The following is a 16,739-nucleotide window of genomic DNA, read 5'->3' on the forward strand; positions in this document are numbered from 1 at the left end:
AGATGATCAGACTGGTTTTGGCCTTTAGTCCTTCCCAAGGACCTAGGAGAGCCAGATGTGGTTGTTTGATTAAAGTCTCGTCGCAGGATTTAAGCTGTTCTGTGACAAGCTGCCTTTTGCAATTGACTAATGGAAGATTTTGTCAATGCCTATGGTGTTCACATGATGCTCCAGTTACTATTATGCTAGGTCGCACAGCCATCCAGATGTTTAGACTGGATCTGGCAGTTTTGTCCACCTCTGGAGTCCTTCCCAAGGACCTGGAACATACAGATGTGGTTGTTTGAGGGGATTAAAGATTTCATTGCAGGATGGACAATGTTCCAAATAAAACTGCTTTTTATGCAATTGACCGATGGGGATTGTGTCAATGCCGAAACCCATCAAGGGATGTTCCAGATGTTTTGGGATGGCACGCAAGATTGCACTTATCACTATTGGGACTATCTTTGCTTTCTTTTCCTGCAGTTGCTCTATTTCTAGAAGTAGCCTTCGACTTACAATCACAACTGTGCCCCAAATTTTTGTGGCTAAGTGAAACATTTGTTAAGTAAATTTCACTTCGTTTTACCACCTTTCTCGCCACAGTTAGTAAGTGAATCCTTGCAGTTGTTAAGTTAGCAACATGGTTGTTAAGTGAATCTGCCTTCCCAATGACTCTGCTTTTAAGAAGGTCACAAAAGGGGATCACGTGACCCCAGGATGTTGCAACCGTCATATATATGAGTCGGTTACCAAGCATCGGAATTTTGATGACAAGACTACAAGAATTCTGCTATGGTCGTAAGTGTGAAAAACGGTCCTAAGTCACTTTTTTCAAGAACGTTGCAACTTTTGCAACTGTTTTAAGTTGACGACTACCTGTATCTGCAGGTTTTTGTATTCTGTTATCTTCTGTCCTCAGGTATTGCTGCATCTTTATTATACTTTCATGGCTGAATTCAAGAATTATGAAGGTTCCTCAGAATGATGTGAGGATTGAGAAAGAAAATTAATAAAATTAAAGAAAAGAGGCTGAAGGGGAGATACAAGAACAGGAAAAAGAGGAAGGGAAGAGAAGGGAAGAAAGGGAAGAAAATACCAAGAAATGAAGCTGTGGAGAGACGAAGGAAGGGAAAATGGTTAAGAGTCAATGAAAATGTTAATCTGTTAATAAAGAGAATGATGTTAGTGGTAGGAATTATATGTGAAAATGTTGTTAAATGAAATAGACCAATGTGAAAGAAAGAATGATTTTGGAAAAAGCATTAAATGGAGAGAAATAAGTAATATAAGTAATATAAGCATTAACCGCCCTGAGTCCACTAGGAGAAGGGCGGTATATAAATTGAATAAATAAATAAATAAATTGAAATTATGATGGAAAATTGAAACTGAATGTAAAATTGAATGAAATTGAATTAAAAAATGATTTAAGTGTTTTTTTGCAAGAAGTAAAGAAGAAAAAAACATATTTTTAAAAGCAAAGATGATAAAGGATTGGAAGATTGTTTGGGTAAAAATTTAAAGGGAAAAAAATGGAAAAATGGAATCAGATGAAATATACTGTTTATAATTAAAAAGATAAGAGGAATTCTGTGAAATATACTTGATAAATGAAAAAATATACTAAGTTGAATATCTTTAATAAACAAGAAAGATCGAGGTTGCCTGGACACCATAGTGGAAAATATTAAATTGAAAATGAATATAGCAATAGAGAGAGATGAAAGAGGAGTAGAGAGTAGAGATGGAAGAGAAGGGGAGAAGAGAGAGGGATGGAAGAGAGGGGAAGAAAGAAGAGAGTGGAAATTAGAGGAGGAGAGAGGGTCAGACAGGGAGGAAGAAAGGAGGAGAAGGAGAAAGGAAGGAGAAGTAGAGAGGAGCAGGAGAAGAGGGAAAAAGAAAGTAAGAAGGAAAGAAAAGAGAGAGAGATGGCAGGATTGAGAAGAAAGATTGCTGTACAACAAAAAAGATGAAATGGAAGAAAGGAAACCCCGAACATATATAAATATATTAAGATAAAGAATGAATGGTTAAAAAAAATAAAAGAGAATAAATACGAAGAAAATTAGAATTTGAGGGCGAATGAAGATGCTGTTTATATAAGCAAGCAAAGAAATATTGAGATATGATTTTAAAAAAAGGGAAAAAAGAAAATTGTGGCAATCATTGTAACTGAGTAAAATGTATTTTAATTTGATAAATTTATAAAATGAGATATAGCCAAAACTCTATTTAAAAAAGATATGGATGAATGTGCGGGGGGGGGGGACACCAATAACACTTGTTTTTTTTAAAAAAAGAATGATGTGAGATGCCCAGAGCTCCCAGTTTTTCAGTTTTGCTATGTTGTTGTTGTTGTTATTGTTGTTGTTGTTGTGTTTTTTTCTTTCTAGTCCATGCATGTTAACACCCAAATGGCCTTCCACTTGTCTGAAAGAAGAAGGAGTCAGTCAACCTATTTTCCAATGGTATAGGGCTTGAGTTTCAGCAGCGGGTTGGAATAGATGACCTCCAAGGTCCCTTCTGTTATCCTGTTATTCTGTAACTTGGTCTGCTGCTTGAGCAAGGGGCTGGACTAGAAGGCCTCTGAGGTCCCTTCCAACTTTGTCCTTCTGAAAGCTGGATGGCCTCTCTCGGCAAAACGATGCCGTGGCAAAGAGCTCTAATTAAAGATCGGCCGATATCATTTGCCAGACAAGGGGGAGGGAGAGAGGGAGGGGGAGGGAGGGATTGGGGGAGAAAAGGCAGCAGTTCAACCCTTGTGATGGGTTGGCGCACAGCCCAGCATACCTGCAAGGCAGCTTGGCTAACCCAAATCCTTGGAGGATGGGGAAACTCGGGTTCTGCTCAGGTCCAAGCCACTGCCCTGAGATGAATCAGGCTGGTGATCTCATTTTGGCCTGGAGGTTGTAAGACAGGGCGGGTTGAGTTTCTGGCTGCCGTAGGATTTGGACAGACCGGGAGAGAAATAGAAAAGGGGGGACACCCCCCCACTCTCACCCCGAGTCCTTTTGAGGACGTCCCTTGTCCTTCTTGTTCTTGAACCGTACGCTGAATTCCTCCTTTAGATGCTCTTCTCCTTCTCCTTTTTATCTCCTTATCTCCTTTGTCTATTTCTCCTCTTCCTCCTCCTTCTTCTCAACTTCATTCTCCTTCCTTTATTGTCTGTCTGTCTGTCTGTCTATCTATCTATCTAAATTTTTCTATGTATCTATCTATCATCTATCTATCTATCTATCTATCTATCTATCTATCTATCTATCTATCTTCTATCTATTATCTGTGTCTCTCTCTTCTACCTACCTACCTACCTACCTGTCTGTCTCTCTCTCTCCATCCATATCTACCTACCTACCTACCTATCATCTCTATCATCTCTTATCTGTGTCTCTCTTCTACCTACCTACTTATCTTTCTGTCTGTCTGTCTCTCTCTCTCCATCCATCCATCATCTCTCTCTCTCTCTCCTATTATCTGTGTCTCTCTCTTCTACCTATCTGCCTGCCTATCTATCTATCTATCTATCTATCTATCTATCTATCTATCTATCCATCCATCCATCCATCCACCCACCCACCCACCCACCCACCCACCCACCCACCCACCCATCCATCTATCATCTCTCCCGCTATCTTCTATTATCTGTGTCTCTCTCTTCTACCTGCCTGCCTGCCTATCTATCTATCTATCTATCTATCTATCTATCTATCTATCCATCCATCCATCCACCCACCCACCCACCCACCCACCCACCCATCCATCTATCATCTTTCTCTCTATCTTCTATTATCTGTGTCTCTCTTCTACCTGCCTATCTATCTATCTATCTATCTATCTATCTATCTATCTATCTATCTATCTAATCTATCTATCTATCTATCTATCTATCTATCTATCTATCTATCTATCTATCTATCTTCTCCACACTGAACTCCTCCTCCTCTTCCATCTCCTCCCTCTGCAAACCCCATTCCTTTTTAGCACTGATGATATTCCCTAGCTGGATCATGGAACGTCTGCAAGAAAACCAGCAAGCTCAGACAGCACCAAGGACCTCCACACTCTCCGCCCTTCCTGCTCTGTGGAAACCTTGACTGTTTATCTAAAGCCGGGCTCGGGGGCCATAACTACACCTCAGTTGAGTGGCAACCGGTGTCCCTTGTCCATGCGAAGGATCAGATCGAATCAGAATTGACGGTCTGGATGAAATGCTTTAATCAAGATGCTTAAAAGGTCACCGGCTTCTCGGCATGCGCTTCTGCTAAGCTCCCAGAGCGAGTGGCTGCCAAATACGTGAGGTGGAGCAGTCAAATTCCCTAAACCTTAAATCAGACGAGGTTTGGGTTGCAAATCCAAGCTTCTTCTGGAATCCAACGGCAGCCCAATTTGGATTTGCCGACATGTCCCTCTCTCCCCTGGCCGTGACTTTTCTTCTGCTAGAGAAGACGCAAAGCGTCCCAGAAACTTCGGCCCAAATGCAAAAATTCAGCAAGCTTTTGCTCATCGCAAGTGGGAGATTGTTTCCATACACTGTTTGCTGTCGCGTGCCAAAAATGGGGGGAGCGCGGGGGGGCGGGTCGTGCGTGCATGTGCCCACACGCATAATTCAATGTGCCCCACCCCCTGCACATACACACGTGACCCAGAAGTGGGTTTCAGCAGGTTCTGACCAGTTCTGGAGAACCGGTGGCGGAACTTTTGAGTAGTTCGGAGAACCGGTAGTAAAAATTCTGACTGGCCCTGCCCCCATCTATTCTCTGCCTCCCAAGTCCCAGCTGATCAGAAGGGAATGGAGATTTTACAGTATCCTTCCCCTGCCACGCCCACCAAGCCACGCCCACCAAGCCATGCCACACCCACCAAAACAGCCTTCCCCACCCTCCCTGGACGCCCACTGGAGGCCCTCCAGAGGCCGGAAACAGCCTGTTTCCCGACTTCCAGTGCACACAGAAGGCCCAAAAATCAGCTGGTCAGCATGCACATGCGTGCTGGAGTTGAGCTAGGGCAATGCTCGTGTGCCCACAGATATGGCTCCATGTGCCACTTGTGGCACACGTGCGATAGGTTCGCCATCATGGTCCTAGAATATAGAATTGGCCTTTAAAAGGAGGAGGAGGAGGAGGGGGGAAGGAGGAAGAGAAGGAGAAGGAAAAGAAGATAGAGAAGGACAAAGAGGAGAGAAAGGAGGAGATAAGAGAATAAGAAGATGAGAAGGAGGAAAAAGGAGAATAAGACAGAGAATAAGGAGAGAGAAGGTGAAGGAGAAGAAAAAAAAAGAAAGAGAGGACAGGAGGAGAAGATAGAGAATAAGAAGGAGAAAATGGGAAAGAGGAGAAGGGGAAGGCAAAGGAAAGAGAAAGAGAAGGAGAAAAGGGAGAAGGGAAGAAGAAGATAGAGAAGGAGAAGATGAAGAGAGAAAGAAGGAGATAGAGAATAAGAAGATGAGGAGGAGGAAAGGGAGAAGATAAAGCATAAGATGAAGATGGGGAAAAGAAGGAGAAGGGGAAGATAGAAGGAGGGGAGTAGAAGGAGGAGGAAAGGAGGAGAAGGAGAAGATAGAAAATAAGAAAGAGGAGGAGAAGGAGAAGATGAGAAGGAAGAGAAAGAGAAGGTCCTGATCTTTGGCTCTGACTTCTAAACCAGCCATGAAACCACATCTCCCAGAACCTAGGTGGCATCTCAACCTGTTCTGGACCCATCCTGAGAACAGAAGGTGGTGGAAAACCAAAAAGGAGTCAAATTCTACACAAAGAAGGAGAAAAGAAGGATTAAGGGTGACATGATAGCAGTCTTCCAATATCTGAGGGGCTGCCCCAAAGAAGAAGGAGTCAAAGCAGCAGAAGGCAAGAGAAGAAGCAACGGATGGAAACTCATCAAGGAGAGAAGCAACCTGGAACTGAGGAGAAACTTCCTAACAGTGAGGACAATTAACCAGCGGAACAGAAGTTGCCTCCAGAAGTTGTGAATACTCTGTGGGGTTTTTAAGAAGAGATTGGACAGTTAATTGTCTGAAATGGTAGAGCATCTCCTGCCTGAACAAGGGGTTGGACTAGAACGAGGGTCTCCAACCTTGGCAACTTTGAAGTCCACAAGTCTTAAAGTTGCCAAGGTTGGAGACCCCTGGACTAGAAGACCCCCAAGCCCCCTTCCACTTCTGTTATCCTGCATTCTGCATATCTACAGATTGAGGTGGAACGATGGGATACTTGGCGGTCTCTGAGTAAGCAAACCACCATCTTCAGAGACCATCACCAAGTTTTAATTTGTGTTTTAATCTTCTTCCTTTCTGCTAATTCTCAGAGTTGTTGAGGTTAAGGGGTGCAATCCTTAGCATCATCCCCGCTTACAGGCAGTCCTCGACTTACAACTATAGTGACCGCCCAGAGTTTCAACAGCACTGAAAAAAAAGTGATTTGTGACCATTTTTCACACTTACGACCATTGCAGCATCCCCATGGTCGCGTGATGGAAGTTCAGGTGCTTGGCAACTGACTCATATTTATGACGGTTACAGCTCCGGGGTCACGTGATCCCCTTTTGCGACCTTCTGATGAGCAACGTCCATGAGGAAGCCAGATTCACTTAACAACCGTATTACGAATAATTGGCAGGGACTCACTTAATGACTGTGGCAAGAAAGGTCATAAAATGGGGCAAAACTCACTTCACAACTGTCTCGCCTAGCAATAGAACGTTTGAGCTCAACTGTGGTCGTAATTCGAGGACTATCCATATTAATTGCCAGGCTTGTAAGAAGGCCAGAGGCTTGGCGATCCTTTTCTGACCTTCCTTGAGATGGGATCTTGTCAGTAACCGGATCTTGCCCGGGGCTGTGTGCTGTTGACATGGAAGAAGAGAGGGAGTCAGAAGGACGATCAAGTTACCAACCGATTTGGAAAATACGACACTCCTCAGGGTGCCGACAGCTTTGTGGCCAAACGGTGGACTATGGAATCAGAGCCTGATTTTAAAAGCCACGATGCCTAGAAGTGGACCACGCCTGCCTGTCTGTCTGTCCGTCTGTCTGTCTATGATTCTATATCATCTGTCTCCATCCATCCATTACACCCATCTACCCATCTTCCCTTCAACCATCCATTCATCCATTGTATCTATCTTTATCTATCTCTCTATCCATCTATCATCCTGTCTGTCTTCTATCTGTCTGTCTGTCTATCTATCTATCTATCTATCTATCTATCTATCTATCTATCTATCTATCTCTATCTCTCTCTTTCATCTCTCTCTCTCTCTCTCTATCTATTATCTCTCTCTCTCTCTCTATCATCTATCTCTCTATCATCTCTCTATCTCTCTATCATCTATTTATCTCTCTATCATCTCTCTATCTCTCTATCTCTCTATCTCTCTACCTCTCTACCTTTCTATTTCTCTATCATCTATCTTTTATCTATCATCTATCTATCTATCTCTATCTCTCTATCATCTCTCTCTCTATCTATCATCTATATATCTCTCTCTATCTCTCTATCTCTATCATCTATCTATCATCTATCTATCTATCATCTATCTATCTGTATCTATCTCTATCTATCTATCTATCATCTATCTATCTATTTATTGTCTATCTATCTATCTATTTATTGTCTATCTATCTATCTATTCTACCTATCATCTATCTATCTATCTATCTATCTATCTATCTATCTATCTATCTATCTATCTATCTATCTATCTATCTACCTACCTACCTACCTACCTACCTACCTACCTACCTACCCATCCATCCATCCATCCATCCATCTATCTATCTATCTATCTATCTTGGACCACACGTTTTCTGAATAGTTTTTATCCCAGAGCTCTAATTGCACTCAACCATGAACTAAAGGGCCACCATCAGTGAGCTGTTGGACAGCATTACTTGGTCTGTTGTGTGGATGTTTGGGTGGTTTAGGGGTGGGGAATTTGTGGTGGGTGGGGGTGTGTTTGGGGATTGTTATGTGTGTTGGACCTGGTCTTTGGGTGTTAAGTGAATTTCATTGTATGGGCATACTGTGTATACACGTACAATGACAATGAAGTTGTTGTTGACAATGAAGTTGTTGTTGTTGTTGTTGTTATTATTATTATTATTATTATTAATGATATTTCATCTGTGTCTATCTATCTATCAATCTATCATTTATTATATATCTATCTAATTGTCTCTATCTATCTCTGTGCAGCTGTTGGTCAAGAATTAAAACAATATTAAAATAGCTTCCAATTTTTCATCATTGTCCTTCTTTTAAAAGTAAGGTTTGTGAAATTCTTTCTTTATCTCTCTCCATCCGTCTATCCTTCCATCTCATACTCTCTCTCAATCCTTCTATCCATCTCTCTCTCTCTCTTTACATTCATTTATCTATCTATTCAACATCTCTCCATCCCTATCTTCCCATTCTCTCTTTTTATCCATCTGCATCCTTCTATCCTTCCCTCCCTCTCTCTCATCTCTCTCTCTCTATATTTCATAATGTAATTATCATTAGTTACATTATTGTCAACATTATTATTAATGCCATAATTATTATTAATGTCTTCTTCATTTTTGTTAGTCATCGTAGCGAGAGAAAGGAGGAGGCTTGGATATGTTTCTAAAAATAATAAAAGTGGGGATACAAATAAGGAAATAAATTATTAAAGTAATCTTCATTACTGTTAATAATGCCATCATCCTTATTAATGATAATAACATTATTATTGTTTTTTTAAATTTTTTAAAAAATTGATTTATATGCCGCCCTTCTCTGGAGACTCAGGGCGGCTTACAATGCGTTAAGCAATAGCCTTCATACTTTTGTATATTAATACAAAGTCAGCTTATTGCCCCCACAAACTGGGTCCTCAATTTACCTACCTTAGAAAGGATGGAAGGCTGAGTCAACCTTGAGCCTGGCGAGATTCGAACCTGCAGTAATTGCAGGCAGCTGTAGTTAAATTACAATGCATTAGTCTGCTGAGCTATCCAGGCTCCTAATGGCCATAACTGTTATTACTGATATCATCATCGTTATTATTAATGGTAACCACAATTGAACCCCAAATTTATGTTGCTAAGCGAGACAGTCGTTGAGTTTTGCCCCATTTTACAACCCGGCTTGCCACAGCTGTTAAGTGAATCACTGCATGGGTTAAGTGAGTGACCCAGTTTGTTAAGTGAATCTGGCTTCCCAGATTCGCAAAAGGGAATCACGTAAGTCGAAGCCTACCAGAATTTAAAAACTCTGACCGGGAACGCTGACAGATCTATGCAAGGCCCCACCCAGCTCTTCCTGAACGTCGGAGCGTGACGTTCCCTGCAAATTCCTCTTCGATTCCTGTGGTTTTCCCTGACATCTGCAAAGCATGGAAAGCGAAGCGGCTTCTGATGTCCAAAACTGGTTTTCTGCAAATCAGACCATGCCAGAAAACCCCCTCCTTGTAGTGGGGAGAGGATAAAAACCGGAGGGATGGGTAGACAGGCCCCCTCCCCTCCTCATTTTGCCAGCAGCTGCAGAAACAACAACACCAAAACGAGGGAAATATTGAATTTCGACCGCCAGAAGACGGTGGGTTGGCCATGCAATACATATATATATATATATATAAAATCCGTGCCAAGAAACTTTAGTCTTGGCCTGCAAAATGAAGATTTTTTTTTTTCCTTAGCCTGAGGCTGGTGGGTGGGTGGGGGTGGATTTGGAATTAGGAAATCCCCCAGCAGTGCCTGTCTTAATAGAGAATAACAGAGTTGGGAAAGGACCTTAGAGGTCATCTAGTCCAACCCCCTGCTCGAGCAGGCGATTCTGTACCGTTTTGGACAAAGGGCTGTCCAATTTATAATGACCAATAATTTGGGGGAAATGGGGAAAGGGGAAGGGAAAAAAATCACAGGGTTTATTATTATAATTATTATATTATAATTTTTTTTACACGCAGGTGAAAAGTTGTCCTCAGTTTACAACCGTTCGTTTAGTGGCCATTCGCAGTTATAACAGGACTGAATAAAAGGGGACTTAGGACGGTTTTTCACATTTATGGCCGTCGCAGCATTCCCACGGTCATATGATCTGACGTATGGCAACTGACTTGTATTTATGACAGTCGCGGAGGGGGTGTCCCAGGGTGAACGTGATCCCCTTTTGCGACCTTCTGACGAGCGAAGTGTACGGGGGTAACAAGACACACTTAACGACCGTGTGGCTAACTTAACAACTGCACGGATTCACTTAACAAGCCGTGGCAAGAAAGGAGCAAAACTCACTTAACAACTGTCTCACTTAGCAACAGATCAAAATTCACATTTACGTTCGTTTTTTTTGACTGGTTCATATTCACGACGGTTGTGCTGTCCTGTGATCCCCTTTTGCGACCTTCTGGCGAGCAAACCAGATTCACTTAACAACCGTCTGACTAATTAACAACCTCAGCGATTCGCTTAACAACGGTGGCAAGAACGGTCATCCAATGGGGGGTGGGGGGTGGGAGAAATTTACTCCAAAACCCTTAGCCACAGAAATGGCGGGCTCAATTGTGGTCGTAAAGTCGAGGACTGCCTGTATCCTCTCTGGACTACCTAGCAGGGATGGTAGGACCCCTTCCCATCCACATCCATAATCAAAACCCGTTTAAGATTTTTAAGTCTCGCTCGTCTTCGCTCATCGTTTTCCGCCGAAAGAGATGATGCAGCCCAGCCCCTCCGCGAGGGATTAGCCATCCCACCCAGGAGGTCCCACGCCGGTTTTTCCACGGTCCGTGGCCCTGTCCCCGAGACCCCTCCTGAAATAGAGAAGATTTGGCTCCGTTTTTAATTACTGGCTGCGTCGGGGACCCAAAAATCTTTCCCCCTTAAGCTGGGAGTCCCGTTCCTCACTTTGCAGCGCCCAGATTACAGGAGACACCAACACCGATCGTGGTGAGCCGGTCACACAAGTATTAGATTTTGCCTCCGGCGGTCTACGGTTTCATCCCCACCGTCGGGAGGCAGCCAAAAGCCGAAGAGGAAGAATAGACTCATTCACCTCTCGAAGAGATGCAGGATAATTCCGACGGTGTGTAACCCACGGCCGGACAAATTAGCATCTGGTTTCAGGGCTGGAGGGCAGGTTTTGGGGGTGTTGACCGACCAGGCTGGCCGAGAAGAGGACAACGGTCAAAGGCCGGCAGAAAAACCTTCAGCCTGGGGTCTGAAGTCTAAGAGAGCGCAGGTAGTCCTCGACTTACAACCTTTCGCTTAGGGCCCCCGTTCGAAGTCACGGCCGCCCTGACTTACGTGACCTTGGGGATGCTGTGACGGTTGTAAGTGCGAGGACAGGTCAGAAGTGCCATTATGATTCTTGTCGGTGACTAACAAAGAGTTGTCAATTTTCTGTACGATCACGATTCAGGCCGACATTTTCCAGCTTGTTGTTAAGTGAGGTTTGCCCCACTTGATGACTTCTCTTGACACCGTTGTTAAGTGAATCAGTGCAGTTGTCAGGTTAATCACATGATTGTTAAGCGAATCTGGGCTTCCCCATCGACTTCGCTTGTCGCTAAAGGGGATCATGTGACCCCAGGACTCTGCGACCGTCATAAATACGAGTCAAGCGTCTGAATTTTGATCATGGGACCACAGGGGATGCTACAATGGTCATAAGTGTGAAAAACGGATATTTTTTCAGTGCCCTTGTAACTTTGAATGGTTACTAAACGAACGGTTATATATCAAGGACTACCTGTAGTCCCTATTGGAGAAAATTGTTCCTGCTTTAAATCTTGGTCTTTTCCACAGCTATGGATGCTTTTGCAAGATACAGCTAGTCCTCGACTTACGACAGTTCATTTAGCGACCGTTCAAAGTTACAACGGCGCTTAAAAAAAGGGACTTATGACCATTTTTCACACTTACGACCATTACTATGGTCGTGCGATTTACATTCGGATGCTTAACAGCCAGTTCATATTTATGACGGTCGCAGTGTCACACAGCCCCCTTTTGCGACCTTCTAACCAGCAAAGTCAACAGGGAAGCCCAATTCGCTTAACAACCAGATGACTAACTTATCAACAGCAGCGACTCACTTAAGGACTGAGGCAAGGAAGGTTGTAAAACAGGACAAAGCTCACTTAACAAATGTCTCACTTCACAACAGAAATTTTGGGCTCCGTTGCGGTCGTAAGTTGAGGACTACCTGTACCCAGAAAGGGGTGACCTTCTCGGTTTAAATTGCACCCCTAATTTTTTTTTTTCCACTGCTGGGACAGCCCAGTGGAAAACAGCTGAAATGGCGAGACAGCGACACGAAGAAGAATGGCCACCCTCCCTCCCTCTCTCTCTCTCTCTCTCTCTCTCTCTCTCCCTCTCTCATTATTCTGATTTTTCAATGGCTGGATAGGCTGTTTGGCAGCGCTGCAGAGCGCCTGGCTGGGCCCAAAGATTTAATGAGCACCTCATTAAGGGGGAAATCAGAGATATGAGTCGGCTTCCTGCAGCCACAAAAAAATAAAAAATAAATCTTTTTTGTCCTTCTAGGAGCCATCTTCTCGGGATTTTGGCTGTGTTTTCCACCTAGTTTGGAGGAGTTTTGGTCAACTGTCCGAGCTAGGAATGCCAGAAAGAAATTTGGCTGGGCGGTAAACAGATCGTCCTTGACTTACAACTGCAACTGAGCCCAACGTTTCCTTGGCTAAGCGAGTTGAGTTTTTCCACGTTTAGCCACAGTCGTTAAGTGAATCGCTGCAGTCGTTCACTGAGTCATGCGGTTGTTAAGTGAATCTGGCTTCCCGACAAGCAAAGCCAATAGGAAACCAGATTTGTGTGATTCACTTAGCAACTGCAGTGGTCCGCTTAACAATGGTGGCAAAAAAAGGTTGTAAAATTTCTTAGGATAAGACTGTTACCTAACTTGTTGGGTTGGCAATATATAAACCATCAATGTATGTTTGCATTGTATTGTATTGTATTGTATTGTATAGCTTTAAGACTGCTGTATTGCATCATACTGTGACCTGATTGGTTAGCTTTGTTGCCAATCTTCTTAAGAGGGAGCTAGAAACATGGTTTGTCTCTCTGCTGTTCTTGCTCTCTGATATCTCTGTATGCTGTTTGCAAATCCAGAAGAACTGTTTATTGTGAATGACTACGACGACTGGTAAGAAGACTTTGTTATTGGATTATCCCTGGACTGTCGTTTTGCTATCTCCTGCTTTATCTGTGTATGACCTGGACTGTTTATTGGACTGTGCCTTACTATTTCCTGAAAGTAAACGCAACTCAGTGTATCTGTATGTTGACTGTGTTTATTCATACCTACTCTCAATCGCTTTCATGTGTACACCCTTGCTATTCAAGGGTTACTCTGCGAATTCCCTAACACGACTCACTTAATAACTGCTTTCCTTAGCAATGGAAATTCTGGTCCAAATTGTGGTCATAATTCGAGGACTAACTGTATTTATCACATTTAACGTAAACACCAGTTTAAGTTTAAACATGAATGCCCCAGTCAGCATGCTTTAAGAGGGGAGGACTTCAATTCCCAGAATCCTCCACCAGCATGATTTAAGAGGGGTGGACTTGCTTTCCAAGAATCCCCCAGCAGGCATGCTTTAAGAGGGGTGGGTTTCAACACCCAGAATTCCCTATGCGGAAAACTTAAAAATGTGTAGACTTCAAGTCTCAAATTTGCATGCCGACTAGGGAATTCTGGGGGTTGAAGTCCACCCATCTTAAACTCGCCAAGTTTGAGATGCACCGATAAACAGAGGAAGAGGATCAAGAACTTTGTTCTACAAGCTCTACCAAACTCGACACAAACCCACCACAAAATCCAGTTTTTTATTTTGGGAAAAAACAAAATGGAACAATGGCAGAATTCCTCAAACCTCGTGTCTCTTGACCTCAAACTATGACGCATTTTAACGCCCAGTAATCTTTAACTCAGTTTGTGCGTCAGGAAGAGAGACTTTTATCCCGTCCCAAATGATTAATACAATTATGAACATGCGGGAAAGGAAGAAGAATGGTAGGGGGTGATTGCAAAGGTTAGAATACTGCTCAATTTCCCCGAATATTCTTAATAATAAGTTCTTGGCATGCAGGCTGCTGCAAACAATAACAACAAAAATTAAAATTACCACCCCAATCGAGGTTAGTGCTAATCCTGATGGTTGGAGGGGCTGAAACGAGACTCACTGCATTTGTTCGGTGTATTAATTCATATTTTTGCTCGACAGGAACAAACCTTTGATCTTCCTTTCCTCATTAGAAGAGGATCAGTCACAACCCATCAGATCAAGATCCTGATGAAATTAAATTAGATTAAAGCCCGAGACACTGAGCCCTTATCTAACAAAACGAAATTCAATGGTGAGAAAAGTAAGGTTCTGCATTTAGGAGAGAAAAACCAAATGCACAGGTATAGCATAGGACCGTGAGGGTGAACCTATGGCACGTGTGCCAAAAGTGGCACGCAGAGCCATTTTTCCAGGCATGTCGCCCAACTCACCAGCTGCGCATGTGCGCACCCTACAGCTGGTGTTTGGGCCTCCGGTGTGCATGCATGTAATTCAGGGGACCCAGCTGGTCTTTGGAGCTCTCCTGCGCATACGCACATGTTTGCCCATGCACACGAGAGTACTGGTGCTCAGCACAAACATGCAAAGATGGCGTTTGTGCACATCCAACACGTGCACAATGCATGTGAAAACCACACACATGTGCAGATGGTGCAATTGCGTGCACAGCACACGGTGGGGCACACGCACAAAAGCTGTGTGCACGCACAGATGGTGTGGTTGTGCGCACAGCGCACGGTGGGAGTGCGCACGAAAACGGCACATGTGCAGATGGTGCAATTGTGCGCACAGCACATGGGGAGGAGCCTTTGTTAGTGCAGATGGCATACACATGCATGAAGCATGCAAAGCATGTACCTGTTCGGCACTCAGTGAGTAAAAGATTCGCCACCAGTGGCATAGGAACTGGCTCAATAGTAGTAACTATGGGAGGGATCTTGGAGTCCTAGTGGACAACCATTTAGATATGAGCCAGCCGTGTGCAGCAGCTGCCAAAAAAGCCAACACAGTTCTGGGCTGCATCAACAGAGGGACAGAATCAAGATCACGTGAAGTGTTCATACCATATTATTATTATTATTATTATTATTATTATTATTATTATTATTATTTATTTATTTATTTATTTATTTATTTATTTATTTATTTATTTAATTTTTATACCGGCCTTCTCCCGAAGGACTCAGGGCGGTGAACAGTCAAAATAACATACATATAAAAATGTGAAATAAAAGCAATTTAAAATAATTAAACCAATTTGGCTCATCAGTTAAGATCTTCAGCATAAGATTTAGACAATTAGAAAAAAATTTATGCCAGCCCGACTTGGTGAAACAGAAAGGTCTTAAGTGCACGACGGAAAGCACGGAGATCTGGGATCATTCGTATCCCTGGGGGTATCCTGTTCCGAAGGGCAGGTGCCCCCACAGAGAAGGCTCTCCCCCTGGGAACCACCAGTCGACAATGCTTTAGTGACGGTACCGTGAGAAGACCCACTCTGTGGGAGCGTACTGGTTGGTGGGAGGTTATCGGTTGCAGAAGGTGGTCTCGTAGGTACCCAGGTCCTAAGCCATGGAGCACTTTAAAGGTAAGAACCAGCACCTTTTTTTTTTTTTTTTTATTTGATTTATATGCCGCCCTTCTCCGGAGACTCAGGGCGGCTTACAGTGCTTACCTTGAAGCGCACTCGGAAGGCCACCGGGAGCCAGTGCAGCTCGCGTAGGAGAGGTGTTACATGTGAACTCCACGTCACTCTTATAATGCCCTGGTAAGGCCACACTTGGAATTCTGCATCCAGTTGTGGTCGCCACAATATAAAAAAGATATTCACACTCTGGAAAGAGTACAGAGAAACTCTTTTCTTATGAAAGTAGCAATTGCGGGGTGGGACCCGATCCGGCTCCAAGTTGTGCTATTTAGGCAGGTTTTTGAGTCCGGGTGAATGCGCGAACACTGTGCGCATGTGTAAATCAGTGGTAAAGGTAAGTGAAACCCACCCCCTGGTCATAAGCAGTGGTGAAATCCAATTTTTTTTACTACTGGTTCTGTGGGCGTGGCTTGGTGGGCGTGGTGCGGCTTGGTGGGCGTGGCTTGGTAGGCCCAGGTCCAGGGGAAGGATACTGCAAAATCCCCATTCCCTCCCCACTCCAGGGGAAGGATACTGCAAAATCTCCATTCCCATCCCCACTCCAGGGGAAGGATACTGCAAAATCTCCATTCCCATCCCCACTCCAGGGGAAGGATACTGCAAAATCACCATTCCTCTCCACTCCAGGGGAAGGATAGTGCAAAATCCCTATTCCCTCCCCACTCCAGGGGAAGTATACTGCAAAATCCCCATTCCCACCCCACCCCAGGGGAAAAGATATTGCAAAATCCCCATTCCCACCCCACTCTGGGGCCAGCCAGAGGTGGTATTTGCCGGTTCTCCGAACTGCTCAAAATTTCCGCTACCGGTTCTCCAGAACCTGTCAGAACCTGCTGGATTTCACTCCTGGTTTTAAGTCACTTTTTTCAGTGCTGTTATAATTTCAAAAGATCATTCAACAAACTGCTGTAAGTCAAAGGACTATCTATATTGTTTGATCAATTGGTCCTTTTTAAGAGGGGAGCGCTGATCATTGGGTTTAGGAGATAGATTCATTTCACCCATGGAGATGACAGGTTACTGCAGATTGTTAAGGATATTGTTGTTGTGTTACCAACCAGCA

The 16,739-nt window shown here is 43.6% G+C and overlaps 1 long non-coding RNA gene across 1 annotated transcript; it reads left to right on the forward strand.

The window, feature by feature from the left end:
- Positions 1–8,654: 8,654 nt before the first annotated feature.
- LOC148114394 (uncharacterized) lies at positions 8,655–13,233 on the forward strand. Its single transcript, XR_015734143.1, has 2 exons — positions 8,655–9,539; positions 12,485–13,233. It is a non-coding gene; the product is annotated as an uncharacterized LOC148114394 (long non-coding RNA).
- The last annotated feature ends 3,506 nt before the right edge of the window (positions 13,234–16,739 follow it).

Source organism: Pantherophis guttatus, chromosome 4 (assembly GCF_059756535.1).
Source record: "Pantherophis guttatus breed Tessera chromosome 4, ASM5975653v1, whole genome shotgun sequence".
Lineage (NCBI taxonomy): Eukaryota > Metazoa > Chordata > Lepidosauria > Squamata > Colubridae > Pantherophis > Pantherophis guttatus.